At 38.9% G+C, this 13,229-nt stretch overlaps 1 pseudogene; it reads right to left on the minus strand.

Annotated features, from left to right (window-relative positions):
* Positions 1 to 2,117: 2,117 nt before the first annotated feature.
* LOC126238062 (5S ribosomal RNA) lies at positions 2,118 to 2,235 on the minus strand (annotated as a pseudogene).
* Between the last annotated feature and the right edge of the window lie 10,994 nt (positions 2,236 to 13,229).

Below are 13,229 nucleotides of genomic sequence, written 5' to 3' on the forward strand. Positions count from 1 at the left end.
TCCAAATAAAAACTTACAGACTCGTACGGTAGAAAAGTACCTTACAAACTTCAGAATTCACTTTCATTTAACATGCAGATATAAAAACATATCCAAAACTCACAGTTGGCATATCTGTCAAATTCCATTCAAATCTGTCCAATGAGTAACAGAAAATTATGTTCACAAATAAGAAATATAATAATTTTATGACAACGCCCATCCGGCATTGGCCACACTTTTACACAGTCGTAAATTTCGTTGAAAAGTGACAGTTACTGCTCAATCGCCACACAGTTAAGTAAACTAACACCGCAGAAGTCACTGAAGGTTAATACACGTACCGTATTCCACTGCTTTCTTCTCCAGTATCATGACATCCGTATTGTGGGAGAACATGCTATAGCACAGCGTGTTCAGGATGGGCCCACGCTATCTTATTTATCTGCCGTGGCAAAACACCCACAAACTACATCGGCCACAGCTCGCCGTAAATTAAGTCAATTCAATTGCAGAGCCCACGGCTTATCGTTCGACAGCAGCGTTGAATTCCCAAGCGTCTCGGTTTCACCACCATTTCATTTCGACAGAGTGCTAAAATTATTAATTCACAGTTCGGACCATATGGACCCCAACACTCTGCCGTTCTGTCTTCCTCGCTGTATGCTCCAACCCTCCTCTCCTCATCGCCAGAGGGGCACTCGGCGCCAACTCGGCCCCCCAGTGTCTCTGGCGATGCCAATACCAACCTTAACACTCGCAGCCGGAACACAATCGTGCCGAAAATCGGCACTTTTCAAAGATATTCTAATGCATTAAAGTGGAAAGAAAGTAGGTCCAACTTTTGCCGCCAGGTTCAAATCTGGCGCTGTGACTGCAAGAAATACGTACAGAAATGTTCCATATGCAATGGATGAGTAGTGGGACATGGGCAGAATGGGTCAAACAAGTGAGAATGGCATAATAGTGATTTTAATATTAACCGCTGCTTAAACAATTTGTTTAAAATAAGCAGAGGCGACATCGACAAGATGCTGTACAGCAACAGATTTGTACCTGGAGACCAAAATTGGACCTTTTTTTTACCAGCATAAATTCGTTCGATATTAATGCATTAATCTTCCAAGTTTCGCTGTCATACGATATTTATAGCCCACACTGGACCCCCGTGACTAGCTGCACTTTAGTTATAACCATCCAGTGTTATGCGCATTAGGCATAATTCTCTGCCTAACGTTTCCTGTTCCAATGCTGCAGACATCATGAGAGGCTCTGACGACTCAGAAAGCTGTTACAAATTCAAACGAGCTCAGCAAACCGAACAGTTCACGTGTGTCCATGCAACAGGTTTCTGATGTCATCAGACTGAAAATCATAGAGGCGTGCCAATGTACGCTATGGAGCTTGTTGTGGGAAAGACTTGGCACTGTTTGTTTTATTTGGCACTATGGTCCACAACTTGTATAATTTGAGTCCTCCTCTTTTTCTGTTGAAATTGTTTTGGCATAACGGATAAATTAGCTGTAGCTGATCATGCACTTGGACCGGGAAACCACCAAATTCGTTTCTCTGACACCGTGTCTTTAGAAATATCTAATAATTACTACGCTAGAGTCTATAGAGAGGCCATAGAAATATAAGACGCGAGAAAAAGTTTCTGTTTGATGACGTTGTTACAGTGAATACACTGAAGAGACAAAAGTCATGGGATAGCGATATTTACGTATGCAGATGCCAGTAATATCGCTTACACAAGTTATAAAAGAGCGGTGCATTGACGCAGCTGTCATTTGTCCTCAGGTGATTCATGTGTAAAGGTTTCCAACGTGTTTATGACCGCAAAACGAGAATTAACAGACTTTGAATGCGGATTGGTAGTTGGAGCTAGACACATGGGACATTCTATCTCGGAAATAGTTAAACCAAAAAACTCCTCCCGAACAGGCCATAAAGGCCCAACGGTATCGACCGACCGCCATGTCATCCTCAGTCCGTAGGCGTCACTCGATATGGATGTGGAGGGGCATGAGGTCAGCACACCGCTCTCACGGCCGTATGTCAGTTTCCGAGACCGGAGCCGCTACTTCTCAGTCAAGTAGCTCCTCAGTTTGCCTCACTAAGACTGAGTGCACCATCCTTGCCAACAGCACTCGGCAGACCAGATGATCACCCATCCAAGTGCTAGCCCAGCCCGACAGCACTTAACTTCGGTGATCTGCAGGGAACCGATGTTATCACTGCGGCAAGGCCGTTGGCGGGAAATAGTTATGGAATTCAGTATTCCGAGATCCACATTGCCAAGAGTGTGCCAACAATACCAAATTTCAAAAGTTACCTCTCACCATGGAGAATGCAGTGGCAAACGGCCTTCACTTAACGACCAAGAATAGCAGCATTTGCTTATAGTTGTCAGTGGTAACAGAAAAACACAACTGCGTGAAATAGCTGCGCAAAACAGTGTGGGACATACAACGAACGTATCTGTTGGGACAGTGCGGAGAAATTTGGCGTTAATGAGATATGGCAGCGGACGACCGAAGCGAGGGCCTTTGATAACAGCATGATATAGCCTGCAACACGTCTCCTGGGATCGTGACCATATCAGTTGGACCCTAGACGACTGGAAAATCGCGGCCCGGTCAGATGAGTACCGATTTCAGTTGGTAGGAGCTGATGGTAGGGTTCAAGTGTGGCGCTGACCTAACTAGGTTATGGACCCAATTGTCAATAAGGTACTGTGCAAGCTGGTGGTGGCTCCATAATGGTGTGGACTGTCTTACCATGGAATGAACCGTTCATTAACTGGAAATGGTTATGTTTGGCTGCTTGGAGCCCATTTGCAGTCATTCATCGACTTCATCTTGCCAAACAAAGTTGGATTTGTTATGGATGACAATGCGCCATGTCATCGGTCCACAAATGTTTCGTGATTGGTTTGAAGAACACTGGACAGTTCATGACAACGATTTGGTCACCCAGATCGCCCAACATCATGCCCATCGAACATCTGTGGGCCATAATCGTAACGTCAGTTCGTGCACAAAATCCTGCGCTGGCAACACTTTTGCAATTATAGGTGTCTATAGAAGCAACATGGCTCAATATTTATGCAGGGGATTTCCAACGATTTGTTGATTCCATGCCACATTGAGTCGCTGCACCATACTGTCAAATGGAGGTCCGATACGTTATCAGGAGGTGTCCTGTGAATTTTGTCACCTCAGTACACTTGACATGTAGGCAAAGGATTAGTGTGGCAATCGTGTGTTTCCGACGAGTGTCGGTAAATGCGGAAACGGGAAATATGGTGACATTGTTACCAAATGCGTCGAAACAGAACCAACATGCTGTTATTCTTCCCTTGGCTGCCGAAGGACAAACACAGATATCCACTGGAGAATGAAGAATGTGTACTGGCAGCATGACTGTCTAAAACGACCATTGAGGAATGGTGTACAAAGTTCCATGCTGGTTGCAATTCTACACACGACGTCCGTCAATCCGGGACGTAATGCTGAAGTTATACCAACTCAAGTGGGAGACACTCAAGGACCCACCCTATAGTCTTGATCTCTCCCCATGAAATTATCACACCTTCAATCCCTTAAACACGGTCTTTGCAGGGCGATGATTCCCGTCGGACGAGGATGTGCAGCAGGAACTTATGGACTTCTTCAAACAGCAGGTCACGGAGTTCTACCGAACAGGTGTCCACCCCCCGATAGCTGAGTGGTCAGTGCGACGGATTGCCGTCCTACGGGCCCGGGTCCGATTTCCGGCCGGGTCGGAAATTTTTCTCCGCTCAGGGACTGGGTGTTGTGTTGTCTTCATTATCATTTCATCCCCATCCGGCGCGCAGGTCGCCCAATGTGGCGTCGAATGTAATAAGACCTGCACCAAGGCGGCCGGACCTGCCCCGCAAGAGGCCTCCCGGCCAATGACGCCAAACGCTCATTTCCAATTACCAAACAGGTATCTTCAACCTGGTGCATCGGTGGTACGATTGACTCGTTGCTCTCAGCGATTTTCCCTGCTTGGCATGACGATTCTGGACTGTATAGCCTTCGAATGGGAGCTTTTTCATCGCACTTTATACAAAAGCACAAAAAGAATTTCAAAAGAAATGAGGAAGCACTGAAATTAGACAAGTTGTAGGCTTTAGTTCTAAATAAAACAGCGTGAACTCTTCCCCACAACAAGTTCCGTGGTCTTGTGCAGCAGTCTGCTGATGTTACAAACTGATCGTTGCGTGGATATGTGCAATGGAAAACAAAGGTTAGGCAGAGAATTGTGCCTTGCACCATGGCCTTGTGGCCTTAATAGAAATATCAACAACATGAAGTTTACTGCCCAACCCAGAACCAATAAAGCTGTAGTTATATACTCGTCATATAGCTTTGCTCGAGTAATCTGATGAATTATAGACCCATATCACTAACACTAATTTGCGGTAAGATTTTGGAACATATGCTGTGTTCAAATAGTACGAAGTACCTCGAAGAGAACGATATGTTGACACATAGTCAGCACAGATTCAGGAAATATCATTCTTGTGAAACACAACTGGCCGTTTATTCACACGAAACAACGAGTGCTATCGACAGAGGATCTGAAGTAGATTCCATATTTCTAGATTTCCAGAGGGCTTTTGGCACCAGTCCTCACAAGCTGTCTTAGTTGTGAGATTGGATTCATGGTCTCTTGTCAAAAAGAGCCATACCTAGAAGTTAAAATTATGAACCAATTAAATTGGAGCCACCATAAAGAAAATGTTGTGGTGAAGGCGGACCAAGACTGTGTTTTATTGGCAGAAGACCGAAAAAGTTCAAAGGAGGTCATCTCGTTTCGTATTATGGCGAAACTGGGGAGAGAGTGTCACGGAGATACGTGAACCAGAAAGCCAATCATTAAAACAAAGGCGTTTCTTGGTGCTGCGAAAGTTTTTCACAAGATTCCAGTCACGAAATTTGTCCTCGAAATCGAAAATATTTTGTTCACTACCATCTACGTAGGTAGAAGTGGCCACTCTAATAAAAGAAAGGAAATCAGTGTTCGCACGGAAATATTTAGGTGTTCTTTTCCCCCATCTGCTATTCGAGAGTGGAAATGTGGTAAAATAGCCTGAAAGTAGTTCTGTAAGCCCTCTGCCAAGCACTTAAGTGTGGACTGCAGAGTAGCGATGTCGATTTAAATACACTCAAGCAAAAAAAAAAAGCAGTATCAAATAATTAAATAAACGTCATTCTCTGACATTAAATATAGTTACAACCAATGTTGTTCAATAGTAACACTGCATGCACCTAGAAATTCACTGGCTCCGTCAACCCATGCAACTCCACAACTTTGTCAACAATGTAAAGCAACTACCTCCAAACATGTGCACACCAGCTGTCAGATGTGAATACAATGTCTGCTTTGGTTTTCTATCAGTCAGAACAACCTAGAGACAGGTTCGTGCAAATTCCACATAATGGCAGATTACAAATCTGCCCATTTCAGAGTTTTATGTATCAGGTGAGAAATCAGAATCTGCGGAACATGGCAAAGGCGTTGACTGAATGGGAACATCTATGACTACTGTTTTACATATCAACAGAAAAATCGTTAGGAGATATGGCGCAGGTACTACATTTATATGTCATTACCCTGTGGCAGTTCATGACAAAATTATCGATCAAAGACAATATTATAAGTTTCAAATTTCATTTTAAAAGAGAAAAAAATAAAGATCTTTTCAACTGAAACACCTGACTTTGTTCCAAATATCTCCACTGTGGTTGCACCTAATTCCGTTGCAGGATTGCGAGACAGTGTGGCGATGATGACGCTCTGTTCTGGTATTTGATGATTTTGCAGTGCAAACAAAGTCTCCAGAACTTACACATTTACATGAATATCTGTTCCAGATACTAATTCGATTTCCATATTGTTGCAGCTGTCGTCAGCATAGAATATACACTCCTGGAAATGGAAAAAAGAACACATTGACACCGGTGTGTCAGACCCACCATACTTGCTCCGGACACTGCGAGAGGGCTGTACAAGCAATGATCACACGCACGGCACAGCGGACACACCAGGAACCGCGGTGTTGGCCGTCGAATGGCGCTAGCTGCGCAGCATTTGTGCACCGCCGCCGTCAGTGTCAGCCAGTTTGCCGTGGCATACGGAGCTCCATCGCAGTCTTTAACACTGGTAGCATGCCGCGACAGCGTGGACGTGAACCGTATGTGCAGTTGACGGACTTTGAGCGAGGGCGTATAGTGGGCATGCGGGAGGCCGGGTGGACGTACCGCCGAATTGCTCAACACGTGGGGCGTGGGGTCTCCACAGTACATCGATGTTGTCGCCAGTGGTCGGCGGATGGTCCACGTGCCCGTCGACCTGGGACCGGACCGCAGCGACGCACGGATGCACGCCAAGACCGTAGGATCCTACGCAGTGCCGTAGGGGACCGCACCGCCACTTCCCAGCAAATTAGGGACACTGTTGCTCCTGGGGTATCGGCGAGGACCATTCGCAACCGTCTCCATGAAGCTGGGCTACGGTCCCGCACACCGTTAGGCCGTCTTCCGCTCACGCCCCAACATCGTGCAGCCCGCCTCCAGTGGTGTCGCGACAGGCGTGAATGGAGGGACGAATGGAGACGTGTCGTCTTCAGCGATGAGAGTCGCTTCTGCCTCGGTGCCAATGATGGTCGTATGCGTGTTTGGCGCCGTGCAGGTGAGCGCCACAATCAGGACTGCATACGACCGAGGCACACAGGGCCAACACCCGGCATCATGGTGTGGGGAGCGATCTCCTACACTGGCCGTACACCACTGGTGATCGTCGAGGGGACACTGAATAGTGCACGGTACATCCAAACCGTCATCGAACCCATCGTTCTACCATTCCTAGACCGGCAAGGGAACTTGCTGTTCCAACAGGACAATGCACGTCCGCATGTATCCCGTGCCACCCAACGTGCTCTAGAAGGTGTAAGTCAACTACCCTGGCCAGCAAGATCTCCGGATCTGTCCCCCATTGAGCATGTTTGGGACTGGATGAAGCGTCGTCTCACGCAGTCTGCACGTCCAGCACGAACGCTGGTCCAACTGAGGCGCCAGGTGGAAATGGCATGGCAAGCCGTTCCACAGGACTACATCAAGCATCTCTACGATCGTCTCCATGGGAGAATAGCAGCCTGCATTGCTGCGAAAGGTGGATATACACTGTACTAGTGCCGACATTGTGCATGCTCTGTTGCCTGTGTCTATGTGCCTGTGGTTCTGTCAGTGTGATCATGTGATGTATCTGACCCCAGGAATGTGTCAATAAAGTTTCCCCTTCCTGGGACAATGAATTCACGGTGTTCTTATTTCAATTTCCAGGAGTGTATATGGGGTTGCTAGACAACTTGTGGCTGAAAATACACAAGTAGCAAAAATAAGCATAAACTTCTCGAAAAAGGTCTAAAATTCATCAAAAGAATAAGAGAACATGGCTTTTATTAACAATTCAAATTTTATAAGAAAACAAAGTGAAAGAGACACACATGAAAGAATAGACATTTTTCAACACTTTTCGACCATTTTAACTGTTTTTAACCTTTTCATCACTTTTTCAAACAACCTTTACTATATTTTGACCACTTCTCAGTTAATTTCAAAGCTTCACATTGTAATTTTTTTACAAACGTATGTCACAGATTCCAAAATATTTGTCAAAGATTTTCAAGAAAAATCGTAAAAATTTAAGCACAAAATCGACTTACAAAATATTCTAATCACCTCCTCGTTTCCAACTCTTTTTTGTTTCTTGAATATGTGGATAAGAAAATGGAAAATTCAGAAAAATAAATAATCATTTTAACATTTCTCTCACTCATTTATTCCCTTAAAATTGTACCTTTTAATAATCCAGGATAAAAATTAAAAAATATAAACAAAATCTTGAAAGTCTCAAAACAGGATATGATGAAATTCACTGTGTGCATCCCATTTCTTTATTCCTTTATAAATTATGTGAATATTAAATTTTCAAAATAATTGCATTTGGGACCACTAACTAGTTTATAAATTTGTTTGGCAAAAGCCGGCCAGTGTGGCCGTGCGGTTCTAGGTGCTTCAGTCTGGAACCGCGTGACCGCTACGGTCGAAGGTTCGAACTGTGCCTCGGGCATGGATGTGTGTGATGTCCTTAGGTTAGTTAGGTTTAATTAGTTCTAAGTTCTAGGCGACTGATGACCTCGAAGTTAAGTCGCATAGTGCTCAGAGCCATTTGAACCATTTGTTTGGCAAAATAATTTTAAACTCATTATTGAGTTCCATATAAATTTTTTCTATATATATTTAGTTTTCAACTAATCACATCCAGTAATGTCATATAAAACATTTATTCTAGTCCACTGAGTTTTTAAACAAATTAGAACTGCTTGCCATTTGAGCTTCTTGGGTAGGTACTCCATTTATACAGAATAAATTTTATCAGGGTGAAAAATCAATTTATTCATTATGGCACTGCAGTAGACAGCAACATATGTGTTGAAAATATTTTTGCTATTAAAATTTGTATATTATAAAAGGCAAAATCAAAATAACAGCAACAAAAAAGCTGTAATGATATATACTGTTGAAGAGCTAGCAGAAAGATATGTGATAATTAGGAATTATATTCTTCATTTTTTGAAGATAAAGAAGAAGAGTTTCTAGAAGATAGTGATTATGAAAAGGATGAAAAATAATTGTTTAATTAGTGGCATCTGTAACAGATAGTACTGTATCTATTTTGTTTTCTAAAACACATATTTCATCTTCATGAGGACTCAATGCTTTCTTTTTTACCTCATTGAATAAATTTCAGCTTTATGGCACTGTATCAGAAAAATAGTTCTGTGTGATTCAATATTATTAAACAAACAATAATTATAATCTTGTAAACTTATCTTATTTTTTGCAACATTTTTCTTAACTTTTGTAGACTTTTTCTCTATCTTATTACCAAAAGTATAGGAATAGATTTTTGCTCTTATACAAAAAAATCTTATATTTTTACATTACACTCATCTTCCACTTTAACTAATACTTTTTTATTTATTTGAGGAATATTGTAAACATTAGTTGTTGGATAATCACCAGTATCAAACTTATCAAGAATCTCTTTTATATCTTCATTAAAATCTTCTGTTTATATATTCAAATGTAACTATTGGTAGTTTGATTACAAAGTTCATTTTTTCCTCCACATTTTGGTTTCATAACTCTGTAATGGAACTCCTTCATTAATTCCTTAGGTAAATCAAGTATATTCATTCAAATGTAAATTGGTTTATTAAACATAATTTTTGTCTTATTCATATGAGAAGCAGCAAGATTTCCATTAAGTATTGCCCTCCCCTTGAAGTTCGGCTTTGCCAAAAGCCTTCCACACTTTTCTTCATTTGAAACTAATTTTACACGACCTTTGTTTTTCTTTGTTTTCCAAATACTGAATTATTAATCGATTTGTAGAAATGTTTTTCAAAACCACTCTTTGTCTACAGCCTCGTTTCTGTATTCAAATCTACATATTTTTCAACCAATCAGATTGTTTAAATTTTAAAACTTGGTATATTTTTGTCATCTTCATTCCTAAAGATAAATATTCTTTAAGATCTCCATAGTGAAAAACCTTTTTTTCATTCAGTGCAGTCAATAGCTTTCTTTCTTTAGTTCCTTGCACAATTTCATAATCAGAAGCAAGTGGTTAATCTTTATACAAATCATGTAACTCCTCAGGACATTGCAGATAAACCACATTTCCAGTGTGTTGTTTCAAAAAATTTACATTTACTAGATTCAACATTACATTGAACTTGAAATTATCTAACAATAGTTCTAAAACAAATATGCTTCCCCCTACTTATACCTCCCGAGGAGATCACGAATGTAAAATTAGACAGATTCGAGCACACACAGAGGCTTTCAGACAGTCGTTCTTCCCGCGACCCATACGCGACTGGAACAGAAAATGGAGGTACTGACAGTGGCATGTAAAGTGCCCTCCGCCACACTGCGTTGGGTGGCTTGCAGAGTATAAATGTAGATGTAGATGCACAAATCACCATATGTTACTTTATTAAAATATTATATTTGCCATCAGTTATAGAACAACTGACCTGAACCAAGATATATAACCAATTCATTCGGAATATCTCCTCCAAATGAATCAAACACAGAATTTTTGTCATTTTTCTTACAATAGCATATCCAGTGAGCGCCAAATTATCATAAATATGTAAAATAAAAATTTCAGATCAAATTTTTTTAGTTTATTAGGTGAATCGTCAGTTATGTAAACACCACGAAAACGCTTGATTTTTGGCATTTCACGTTTTTCTACATCAAAATTACTTAATGCCTTAGTGGAAGTATCTGTTTTGGTTTGGAATTTTTTGCTTCTCTACTACCATATTGTATCTTTTTTCTTCTTCCAATTCCTTGTCACCTTTTCTCTTGTTTATTACTGGATTAGCTACAGCTGCTGCTCTTCTAGCCACCAACCTTGCAGCAGCCATAAATGGTAATGCAGCTATTAATAATGGAAGAAACTCTTCTTCATATTTTGTTAGTCCATTACTTTCTTTTGTTTTCATGAGATATTCAATAATTTTCTCACAACATGTATACTTAATGTTATGAGTCAGCTTCTACCAGCTTTCTTGTCTCTCTTTCTTTCTTGAATATCAGTTGAAAAATTATTAATACTATGTAGTTTGTCAGTGAGTTTAATTTCAGTTGATTTAGTTTCAGTCTTGGCACTAGGTAGGAAATTGTAATCAATGCTAGAACTATTCATTTATATAGAATAAAAATTTATTAAAGAATTTTATTATCCTCAACCATTACCATCATGATAAGGAAGAAGCCTCCTTCTGCAAGTGCAAGTCCTAATCCCATGATTAATTTGTAGTTGCAGCCCATTTGTCTCCCAAATAAGCATCAGAACTATGCAACCTTTCCTTTGTAGCTAGTTTAAAAGTAGTTTATCTACTTCTTGTCCTTTCTCTAAGTATTTATGATCTCTATAGGCAATACCATGTTGTTTACATGCTTCATATAATGGCATTATTCCTTCATCTCCCCTAGCTGATCTTTCATCTAGTTTGGTTAACAGTCCACAAAATCTATAACCTGGTACATCCATCTCTGGCATTAGTAAATTATTTAAAGCCCGATTTCCTAAGCCCTTACAATATTTTTTAAAATATTTCTCACTCTTCTGAAATGTGTGAGGAAGACTGTTGAGAAATCTAATCAAGCACGGAATTCCTTTAGGAGTGTTGATAATGAAATCACTAAATTTAACATTTGCGTTTTTCATACTTTTTATTATGATACTTTTTGTTTCCAGCCAATTATTCACTATGAACGACTGCTGATCTGTGATTAAGGCTTAAACATCATTCATCCAAACATATTGTATGGGTTTTTCTGTACATTTTTACTAATCCTTCATCTATTTCCTCATAAGTTCAAGAATCTGCAGATCTGTTGCTAATTTTGGAAAATAAACTTCAACAATTTCTTTTATCAAATTATAATATTTAATTCCTCTACTTTATTTTATTTGTATTATTTTCAATATAGAATGTACCTGATTCAAATGATATATTAACATATTTTGATAAATCGATATAGTCACATTTTGAATTTATATTATCTACAATAACAAGTCTTATTGTTAAAAGATTCATTAATCATCAATATCTTTATGTACTCTTATGCCAATAATTAATTTATCTCCATCAAATTTTACTGTTAAATTATCAATATATTTAACCATACCAACAGGTGTTAATCCAAAAACTTACTAGTCACTATTTTTAATATATTTTTACAGTCTTTTACTTATATTTATTTTTAAATGTTTTGTCATTTATCATTTATTTTTAACACTATCTCTTCTTCCTGTTTATTCAGTAAATCTTTTATTTCTGATTCATTTAATGTATAATCAATTAGTGGTATATCTCCAAACTCCTCCAGATGGGGAATAGTATGATGATTTGTATTAAGACTAATGTCTTTTTCGACTTCTCTGTTTCATTCAAAATCTTTCAGAACATCCTCACCTAAACTTTCAATCAAATGTCTTACTTGTTCAATGCACTAAAAACATGGTGATCTTATTTTTTATGTTTTTCATACTCTATTCTTGGTTGTTTCTTTCATTTTTAATGATTCTTTTAATTCTTCCTTTATCTAAATCATCTAGCTTTTTTAACAACTTCTGTATCTTATTTTGCAAACATTTAATAAAGCCTAAAATATTAATAGGTTATTTTTAAAAAGTTTGTGGCTTTGTTTAACATATTTATTATTTATGTTTATTATGTTGTCAAAACTTGCCTTCAGATAGTTTCCTAATCATATCTACTGTGAAAAATCTGAAGATATCCATATTATAACATATACTACACATTTCTTTAAAATCTTCAAATTTTAAATCCCCACCAACAAACTCGTCGTAAATATGTTTTAAAATTGTATGATGTTGTCTGAAAATATTTTAAAAAATTTGGTTATCTTTGTCTAATCGTTTAGGTATTTTTGAATACATCTGTGCTAAATAAAAACAACTCGATCCATTACGTGTACCTCCAGTGTAATATTCTCTACCTATATCGTGATTTTCAAAAGTGATACATCAAATGAACCAACTGAATCATCTTCACATTCATCTATGATACATTCATTATTTTCAGTAACAGTAGAAATCCTCTATGTTTTTGTCTTCCACTTGTTTTACACATTTTTGTGAATTTCTGATATTTTTGTTGCTTCAGATTTTTTAAATACTGATATAAAAGATTGAATTTATCCCATTTAGCCTCCTGGAGGTAAAATATAATTACTGATCAGTAGTGCCATTTTTCCAAATCCATTTGTTCCTACTATTGCACATCGAATAGAATTCGGTAAAAGCTTAGCATGTTTATTTGCTGATTTCCTCTCAGAAAGTCTTGCTTTTGGTTCCCAGTCTGTTTTCATTTAATAAACAAAATTTTAATTAGTAGTAGTAAATTTATTGATTAGTCATGTATCCACAAAAAAAGATTAACTGTGCCTATAAGAGATAGTTATAAAAAGGTTGCAAGTGTTGATTTTTATACAAAAGTTTTAGGGTCCAATATTAAATAAATAAATAATAAACTATATTGTGATGGAGAAACTATAGGCATTCCTGTTGGCTTAGATAAATTTATTCAAATAAAAGACTTTGTACTT

This window comes from Schistocerca nitens, chromosome 2 (genome assembly GCF_023898315.1).
Source record: "Schistocerca nitens isolate TAMUIC-IGC-003100 chromosome 2, iqSchNite1.1, whole genome shotgun sequence".
NCBI lineage: Eukaryota > Metazoa > Arthropoda > Insecta > Orthoptera > Acrididae > Schistocerca > Schistocerca nitens.